This window comes from Prionailurus bengalensis, chromosome A2 (genome assembly GCF_016509475.1).
Source record: "Prionailurus bengalensis isolate Pbe53 chromosome A2, Fcat_Pben_1.1_paternal_pri, whole genome shotgun sequence".
Taxonomy (NCBI): Eukaryota; Metazoa; Chordata; class Mammalia; order Carnivora; family Felidae; genus Prionailurus; species Prionailurus bengalensis.
Window position 1 is genome coordinate 1903597 of NC_057348.1, and position 10610 is coordinate 1914206.

Here is a 10610-nt window from a genome sequence, read left to right on the forward strand (position 1 = left end):
CTGCGCCACCCAGGCGCCCCTCCATGCTGTTTTTTAACGTCTTCTGTTCTTTATATTTGCAAGTAATTGCAAGTTAGATCTACAGGTGTGACCGTATTCAGGTCTGATATTTTGACGAGTATAATTTAGATATTATTTGAGTATTTCTAGCTGGAGGCACATAGAATCTGGAGGTTCTGTATACATGAGACAAAGATGGCCTCTGTATATTGTCCCTCCGTGGTTTATTTCTTCATTGTAAACCAGTGGTTCAAAAGCCCAGTGGTGCCAAACTCAATTTTTTACTTATCTGTTTTAAACATAGCTCAAATAAGTGCATTTTTAGCTATTTAGAGCCTGCTTGCTTTTCATGCCTACCCCATGAAACTTTGCCCAACAGCTGCTAGCCATAAATAGGGTAATCCCTGTAGCTATGAAAGACCCAGGCTGCTGCTGCCCTTTGGAACTCTCCGATCCAAAGACTTCCATCTGGGCTGCAGAGCGACCTCACCCAACCATGTAAGTCTCTGATACCCTTCTTCCCTGGTAGTTCTCTTGCGCACCTCCCTTTCTGGGTAGTAGCTCCCTTGCCATTGCCTCTGGACGGCCTCACGCTGTGAGGGACTTTCCCTACAGGCAAACCTGACAGAGTATTGCCTGAATAGAGCTCATGTGTGCTACTGCATTCTGGGCTCACATCCTTTTCATGGATCACCCTCAAAATGTCAAAAAGGAAGGGATTTATCTTTTTGTGATGGAAGCCAGCTTTGATGACCATTACCTGGAGCAGTTAAAACTCTTGTGAAGGATTACGTGAAAAAGAAGGCATTCATTTCCAGAATGTAGGGCAGACCATCCAAGCAGGTGGCTTAAATTTATTCTCACAGTTTTGGAGACTAGATGCCTGAAATCATTGTCAGCAGGGCCATGCTTCTTCTGTGACTGTGTATAGAATCATTCCTTGTCACTTCCTAGCCTCTGGTGCAAGCCCTCAATCCTAGACATTCTTTGCCTTGATCTGCGTCACTCCAACCTCTACCTCTGTTATCACATGACATTTTCCCTGTGTGTCTTTCTTTTGTATGTTTTATCCTTGCCTTACGAGGACACAATTCATGTTGGATTAGGACACACTCTAATGACTTCTTAACTTGATTACATCTGAAGACCCTATTTCTAAATAAGGTCACACTTTTCATTGATGTGTTTGTAATTGCTTTGCCAGAATTCATGTGTTCTGGACACATATGTTTTATCAGCGATGTGATTTGAGAATTTTGCTATCTGTGGCTTACTGTTCTCAGTGGTGTCTTTGGGAAAGTAGCTTAATTTGGATAAATTCTAATTCATTAATTTTGTTGAACCTTGTTTTTGGTGTCATCTCTTAAAAATGTTTGCCTAGCTGAGGTCACGGTGAAATTCCTGCTTTTGTTTCATCTAGAAGTTTTATTGTTTGTATCTTGCATTTAGGTCTATTATAAGTTTTGAGTTTTTTTGTAAACAGCATGAGTTTTTTGTTTTGTTTTTTTACATGTGGATATCTGATTGATCCAGCACCATTTGTTGAAAAGACTACACTTTCTTTATTGAATTACTTCAACACTTTTGTAAAAAAAAAAAAATCAGTTGACTTTAAGTATATGTGTTTATTTCCAGACCCTGTATCCTTTTTCATTGATTTACAAAAGTATTGGAGTACAATTAATTTTTGCCTTTTGATCTTGTATCCTGCAACCTTGCTGAAGTTGTTTATCAGTCCTAATTAGTGTACAAGATTTTCTACTGACAAAAATCATGCCATCTGCAAATAGACTTAGCTTTAATTCTTCCTTTCTTATCTGGATGCCCTTTATTTTCTTGCCTGTCTTCTCTGGATAGAGCCTTCATTACAATGGTGAAGAGAGGTGGCAAGAGCAGACATATTTATAATCTTGTTTCTGTTATTAGGGGGAAATCATTTGGTCGTTCAGTATTTATTAGGTATGATGTTAGTTTGGGATTTTTAAAAATCAGGTTAGGAAATTTCCCTTCTCATCTTAGATTACTGAGTTTACTTAGTTCACTGAGTGCTTTTATCATAAAGGGGTATTAGATTTTACCGAAGTGCTTTTCCATGTCTATTGAGATTATCATGTGGTTTTTAACTTTTATGATGTTCATATGGTGTATTATCTTTTCTTAAAAAATTTTTAATGTTTATTTATTTTTGAGAGAGAGAGAGAGAGAGAGAGAGAGAGAGAGAGAGAGAGAGAGAGAATGAGTTGGAGAGGGGCAGAGAGAGAGGGAGACACAGAAGCTGAAGCAGGCTCCAGGCTCTGAGCTGTCAGCACAGAGCTCGACGTGGGGGTTGAACCTATGAACTGTGAGATCATGACCTGAACTGAAGTTGGATGCTTAACTGACTGAGCCATCCAGGTGCCCTAACTTAATTTTCAATGTTAAGCCAATCTTGCATTCCTGGGGTAAATACCATTTGGTAATGGTGTATAATCATTTTAAGATGTTGGTAGATTTATTTTGCTGGCCTTTTTTTTTGGTGAAGATTTTTGTAACTTTGTCAAATTGAACATTATAAATTCTTAGTCAATATTGCCAGATGCATACAAGTTTAGGCATTTTTCTTTCAGATAAACTTTATTTTTATATACTTCAAGTTTTTGTCATTAAGATAACTTCTTATTAATAACAGTGAAACATTAATGGTTTGTTGGTGTCCTCTAGAGAAAGACCACCACGATCACACCTGTGGTAAAAGATGTTGGGTGTACTGAGTTCTAGAAACACACCATTAATGATTATGGGTTAAACCAGTGTTTAAAAAAGACTTATCATAGGACTTCTGCTTGTATTAGTTGATTCGGGTTATGTTCAAGGAAGCTGAGATTTGCTCTCTATTGGATGCTATCAGGAGTTGAATGTAATTTCATCATTGGGAATTTTAAGTTTCAATCCAGAAGGCAAGAAGAATGGAGTGGTGATAACACTAATTGTTAAAGAAGCAGCAGTTTTATTAACAAGAAGAGGGGAGTTTGGGGACTTTTTTTTTTTTTTTTTTTTTTTTTTTTTACTTTTTACAGACTTATTTAGAGTGCATTTGTTTTTGTTTTTGTCTTGATCCAGTTTGGTCACCAAATGGTGTTGTCTAATGATGGTGTTGTGTGAGATTCTTTATTTTGCCAGGCCAACTCTGGGTTGTCTGGGCTGCTTCTGTATACACTGCAATCTGCATCGGATGCTTTTTAGTATTTTTCATTGAGTAACTCATTTTACATATAGAAATTCAGTTACTCCTCAGCAAACTCTGTGAGACAGGGAATATACTATGCCCTTTTATGAGTTAACTGAGAAATACAAGTTTGCATAAATTACCAGAGATCTCAAAGATAGCAGGAGACAGAGACATAATCAGGTTTCAAGCTCTTACTACTCAGAGACCATACTATTTACTTGATGCTAATGTTGAGCATCCATATATGCCATGTGCTGTAGGCTCAGTATTTAAACAGCTATAGTCAAAAGTAACCAATGTACTCTATGTTGTTTTATGTTGAATGGAGAGGCAGGAAACACACACGGTTGTTGCAGTCTTAGTGTTTATCTTTTTATGGAAAAAAAGTAGTGGCTAACAAGTGGTAAAACTTAGGCTCATAAGAAGTTTGGGAAGGAAACAAAGACAAGGGAGCTAATAGAGAATGCAGGGATTCCAGTGTGTAGTTTTTTGTGGGGGATGAGAAACTCATTGAGTGAAGATTTCATCATTAATTTATTTATCTTTCCATCATCTAATAGGTCTTTAATAAGCACTGTTTCAAATATTCACTGTTTGTAAATAGTGGAGAATGATATGGACAGTCGTGCATTCATGTAGTTAACCATAATAATTCTCCATAAAAATAAAGGTATAGGTCTGGTTCAGCTTAATGTTTGTAATGGTTAATGTTTTAAAGAATGTGATATGTTTCCATGAATTTGGACATGGGTATTTGGGGCCAGATTCTTCCCAGTTATGCAGAGTATAGGGTGTGGGTGTTTAATACTCTTATGGGGGAAAAAAGGTAAGTTGTATTATATACTTGAAATATTTTTGCTGCTACTGTAGACTGACTCACACAATTTGTACCCCAGAAAAGCATAGGTTGCACTTAATTTGATTAAGCATTATGGTCAACTGCACAGTTCTACCCCATCATGGTCTTATGAGTATAGTGAATTAACACAAGTCGATTGTAACCTTCTTTCAGAAGCAAGGTAAGTTATGAGTAGGGGGACAGTTATCTATGAAAAACTGAGATGATCTGCAGTTGGTACCATTTTGAATAATACTCCAATTTAGTAAAAAAAGGTATACTTGATATTCTCAAGCAGGGAAAAATTTAATGCTTTTTATAGAAGGTGGAAGGTTTTTGTTTTAATGATCCACAAAGTCCAAAAGCCCCATTCTACTTTTCACAGGTATAAGTTCTATATGGATATATTTCTAGCACATTAGGGAAGAGAAAAAAATGTGACAGCATTTTGCTTGATTAAAGAACAAATAAAATCTAATCTGTCCATTTCTCCATGTTAACTTATATTTTCACAGTGCCGCAGAAACTAATGTGATTTGGGGGTTGGGTATCCAACTCTTGATTGTAGCTTGGGTCATGATCCCAGGGTCATGGGATGGAGCCCTGCATGCTTAGCATGGAGCCTGCTTAAGATTTTCTCTCTCTCTCTCTCTCTCTCTCTCTCTCTCTCTCTCTCTCTCTCCCTCCCTCCCTCCCTCTCCCTCTCCCTCTCCCTCTCCCTCTCCCTCTCTCTCTCCCTCCCTCTGCCTCTCCCCTGCTTGTGTGCACATGCGCACTCTCTCTCTCAAACAAAAACCTCTTAAAATAAGGAATTAGTGTGATTTGATAATCATTAGTATCTCATTTGACCCCCACCCACCTCACATCATCCCTATCTTCATACATATGAAAAAAGTGGAGCAACGGAGCACAGTCTTTTCTGATCTCACATGGTTCATAATAATAATGAAATCTGTCACTTTGAATGTATAATATAGGCCACCACCATGATGGGTATTGTTCAAAAACTTAAAACTCAGAATACCTCTGTAAAGTAAGTATACATAATTTTACAAATATGACATCACAACTTACACATAGGACTGAAAAGGCAACATAGTGTTCCATTTATGTGCCCTTCTTTGGGAAAAGGCAAAGGTATAGAGATTTGGAACAGATGAGGGGTTAAGGGTGGGGGTGCTGACTACAAATGGGCACCATGAGTTTTTTGGGTGGTGATCAAGCGTTCTGTATCTTGATTGTTGCAGTGCAAGTGTACATTTTGGAAAACGGATAGAACTACACTTAAAATAATGAATTTTGATATAGGTGTATTAAAACTGAATTACTAGAAAATGAACAGCCACCAAAGCAAAACAAAACAAACCAAAAAACAAAACTGCTTTCATATGCTTAGAGGAAATTTAAAACTCTCCTCAACCTTGATACATAGGTGTACAACAAGACATTTCCATCACGTTGGTATCTTGGGAAGAACTTCATAATGTGGAAAGGACTTGTCAGGCCCTTTTGGGAAGCCAGACAGTAGTTAGAAAACACTGTCTAGGGCCCTCGCCTCACACACATACCTGGAGGGAAGTAAGACCTCGTCTGGAATCCATCTTTGATCTGACACCAGGCTCTTTGGATCAGACCTTCAGCAACGCTCTGGTTCTGAAACCTGAAGGTGGACCTCTCGGTTGTTCCCCAAGGAGGACCCTACCTGGGGGCGTCCTAACCCTTGGGCACCAGCATCGTGACTCTCCGGGGCCTGTCTTGAATTCTTAGGCATCAGCATCACGCCTCTCCAGCTCTAAACCTGCCATCAAGCGAGTCCCCCGCCTTCTTGCTGGGAAACACCAGTATTCATCCCGACATCCCTTGGGACCACTGCAGCAGCCCCACGTGGCGGCGAGCCGAGAGGGAAAAAGAAGCGGTGGCAGAACACACGCTGTGGGTACAAAACGACTCCCAGCCATTGCAACTCCCGCAGCCCCATACACATCTCATCACCCGCAAGTACAATCACACCTCTCAGGGTCTCAAGACTGCTTGTCACACCCACTCCCCCGCAGTCACCGAAGGGACTTCTCCGCTTGCTCAGGTCTGACACTCTGCGCCCGCAAGACGCCCACCACGCACCACCGCGCGTCCCTCATCCTCAGGCTCCAGGGCAGGTCTTCTGGGCCTCCCAGAAGCCACGGCGCACGCGCACTTCTTCTCGAGTGGCGCCTCCACGGCACAGGACGCAGCCCATTGGCCTGTGGGAAACGTAGTTCCGAAAGGAGGCCCCTCGGATGCTGGGAGTCCAGCCACTCAGGTTTTTCCCAGCATGCAGCGCTGGCCTGCGTGGAAAGCCCTGTGCCCTGGAGACTCCTGGGAGTGCGTCTTCGCCGAACTGCGCAGGCGCACCCACTGGAGGTGGCGACCCGCGAAGGGGGTCAAGGCGGGTGTGGTAACGGAAGCGGTGGGAGTCCCGCCCCCTCTCCCCCAACCCCGGCTTCTGGTGGGCCGGGAGTTAGTGGCGGTTGGCCCGGTGGCCCTAGCTCCTGAGGCCTCCGTCCGCTCGCATCCCCCTGTGCTCGGACGGCGCTGACTGTCGGGGAAGGCCCCTGAAGTCCGACGGAGTCCTCGCGACGGGTGCAGGAGGACGCTGCAGCCGAGCTGATGGCGTCAGAGGTGACGGCCGTGGAGGGCCTGTGGCTGAACGAGGGGACAGACGCGAGCGAAGAAGGGCCTGCTTCTGGAAGGATCGCAGCTCTCTGGGAGGGCCTGGGGCATCGTTGTCGCAGTCGTGTCTGACCACTGAGCCTCAGGGGCTCAGCGTCCCCGTTCGTCAGTTCTTAGGTGGCCAGTGATGGCTCAGGAACGCCCCTCTGCACCAGGCTGGTTGAAGCACCTGCGTTTGGGTGTGGGGGCCTCTGCCGCGCGGGCTGGGCGCGAAAACCAGGTCACTTCCGGAAGTTGCAGTGGGCGGAGCTCGACGACGACGGCGGTGCGCCACCACCTGCGTTCTTGCGTCTGTTGGGCCCGGACAGCCCATGGGTGTTTCTTGATTTTTCCCGTGTAACCGATCGTAGTGTAGGTTCCGTCGTGAACAGCACAGGCAAAATATCACAATCCCCTTGAAGCGGACGTTCTAGGATACAGAAAATACAAAGGATGTGAGTAACCTACGCACTGTGCGGATGGTGGTGATTCCTCAAAAGAAGAAACAAAGCGAGGGGAGGGGTGTGCTGAGGGCCTGAGCTGTGTGTGCCTCTGGGAGAGTCTTACTTCCTCTGGGACCGTTATCTCTGAGGGTGTGCCTAGGGTGTGTGCTTGGGGGTGCCATCGGTATTTCCAGTGATGAAGGCTGGGTGATTCTGTATATTTGTCTGCAGGGCCACATGTGTCTGTCCCATAGGTTCCATGTGTTCCATCATCCTGGTGATGATAGCCCCTGTGTCCAGGCAGGAGTGTCAGTGCCTGTCTCACTGCATGCTGTAGTGGTTTTTTTGTGCCTATGTATGGGCTCCCCAGTCTGTGTGTCATGAAATATAAAGGCCTGTCAGGTGCAGATTTACAAGCGGGTTCTACTTAACTTCTAAGAGGCACATAATTATCGTGTATTAAATTCCTACATGTGAAAAAACTGGAAACCTTTACGATTATTTTTAGTAAGTTTGTGCAAGCTCCATACTGCATGAAATGGAAAGGTTGGGATCAAGCCAACTTTTTAGGTTTATTCAGTAATCAGTGAAATGAAATAAAATTCAGATATATATGTAAGTTTTAAAGTTTCTTTATTTTGAGAGAAGTGTGGGGGCAGGGCAGAGAGAGAATCCCAAGCAGACTCTGCTGTCAGCACAGAGCCTGATGTGGGGCTCGATCTCCTGAATCAGGAGATCATGGACCTGAGCTGAAATCAAGAGTTGGATGCTTAATGACCGAGCCACCCAGGCTCTCCTTATGCATAAATGCTTTGATACATATACGTGTCCATGAAACCACAACTGTGATCATAATAAACTAGAAAACTCAGTTTTGAATGAGGACTGAGTTACAAATGGGATATTGGACAGTATAAATTCTCAATTTATTAGATACCTACCAAAAACTGGAGCTCGTTGCAGGGATAAAAATGTTCCCATGTTATAAAATACAAATATTATCATATTTCACCAAGAAGACGAAGCAGGCATTGCTGCCCAGTGGTAAAAATTATGGACACGTGAACACATGGACAGTAACAAAGGATTATTTAAAAGGGAGTCATCTGTCAACTCCATGTATGATAATCAACTTACTGAAGATTTACGTGAAGGAGGAAGCTAGAACACTCTTAGAAGTTACGGCAAGTTTTTGTGACTTTGGAATATGGGGACTTTTCTTACATAAGAAAAAATAGTAAGCTACAAAGGAAGAGAATGAGAAATTAAACTATTAAAACTAATTACAGACTACTGAAATGTAGAATAAAGGGGGTACAAAGATAAACCACAGTCTGGGAGACAATATTTGCAATACGTACAAATGAAAAAGATTCATATCCAGAGTATATGAAGAAATCAGAAGAAACCAATAAACATACAGATGAATTAAAAGTAAGAAAATGATAAAGATTCCACAGACAAAAGACATACCAAGTGCTCAATATCATTGGTAATTAGTAAAAAGCAAGACACACGAGGCAATCCTGTTTCACATGGACTATATGGGCAAATATTCAACAGTTGCAGTGTGGTCAATCATCTTATGCAAGAATAGTGGGAGTGTTGATTCACACATCCCATTGGCATTTCCTATACATTTGAAATTATCCATAGTCTCCAATTCAGTAGTTTTTCTCCAATGTGTAGAGGATTTGTTATGAACTGTCACTTGGAAATCGAGACAAGAAATGATAGGAGCAGCAATTTCCACGCCAGGAAAACATACACATGAAAGAGCCCCGAAACTATAAGCACTGGAAAGGATGAGTAAATGGGGTCACCCCCAGCCACAGATGCCTGCATGCGTGAAACAGACTGAGGCAAGGAAATCAGTGACGACCATGTTCCAGGTAAGTCTATTCCTATCTTTTCACGAAAAGCTCAAAAAAGGCAGAGACAAAACACTACTTAGTGATGAGTCATAGTAAAGCTCTGAAGAATAACTATAAAATTCCAAATACTGGTCACATCTGGGAGTAGGAGGGACATGAAGGGTGGACACACTGGGGTCTAATATCTGCCCAAAGTCTATCGATGATTGTTCCAAACTACAGAGTTTATATAATATTAATATTTATTGTTTTAATTTTAGAGAGCATGTGTGCAAGTAGGGGAGGAACAAAGGGGGGCGGTGGGGAGAGAGAGAGAGAGAGAGAGAGAGAGAGAGAGAGAGAGAGAGAGAAATCTCAAGCAGGCTCCATGCTCAGTGCAGAGCCCCATGCGGGGCTGGATCCCAGGTCCCTGGGATCACGACCTGAGCCAAAATCAAGAGTTGGGCCATCAACCAACTGAGTCACCCAGGCACCCCTACAATATTAATATTTAAACTTAAGATAACATTGGGGCACCTGTGTGGCTCAGTTGGTTAAGCAACTGACTCTTGATTTCGGTTCAGGTCATGATCTCTTGGTTGTGAGATTGAGCCCCAAGCTGGACTCCATGCTGAGCTTGGGATTCTCTCTCTTCCTCTCTTCTTGCCCCTCCCTCTCCCTCTCTCTCTCCCTCTCTCTCTCTCAAAATAAATAAGTAAACTTAAAAAAACAAACTTAAGATAAAATGTTTTATGCAATGTTTGCAAAGTATGAGACACGCTACACAAATTTAAAGAATTGTTTACATGTGAAAAGTACAATTTAAAGATATTTGTTTTACTGTATTATCTGACCACCTACCTCGTTTTGGTTTCAGTCTGTTTGGAAGGTACTCACAAGTCTTTTAACTGAGCCCATTTAACTTGCCCTTATATTCATTTGAGTAGCAACAGATTAAGTATGAGCCCAGTGTCTAGAGAGAACTGGTTACACGAATTTATACCATTGTATGCACCCTGATATGAAATGAGCTGCAGGAATTTATTTCTAATTGAATAAAGTTGAAGCATATACCAGTGTGTAACCATGTTACCTTAATATATCTAAGAGGAGAAAAAACGTAGCTGAAATTGCTTCTCTTTACATAAAGAAACACTGGTCATATGTACAAAAACTAATAAAATTGGAATTTGGAGGGGGCAAATGGACACGAATCCTGGAGGGTATGCTAGGTGAGAGTTTTAAGGCAGATCTCTAAACCTCGTGCTGATTATTTAAAACTTGGTGTTCATTTATAAACAATAAACGAGTATATTAACCATATCTTATTTTTAATACTTTATAAATCAAATGAGAAATATATTTTTAATGAGAAGCCTCTTCTACATGCTACTTCTCTGAGCTCTAATTTTTATGAAAGCGGACAATACTTTTTGCAAACCATAGTAGAGTGTCCTTCCACTAGCTCTTAAACTGGGAGGTATTTTCAGAAAAGGGAAGCATATTAAATGCACTAGGAATTTTGACTCAATCTGTTCAGCATATTAAACTTCTGGGCCCATTCCAAATTTATATAAGCT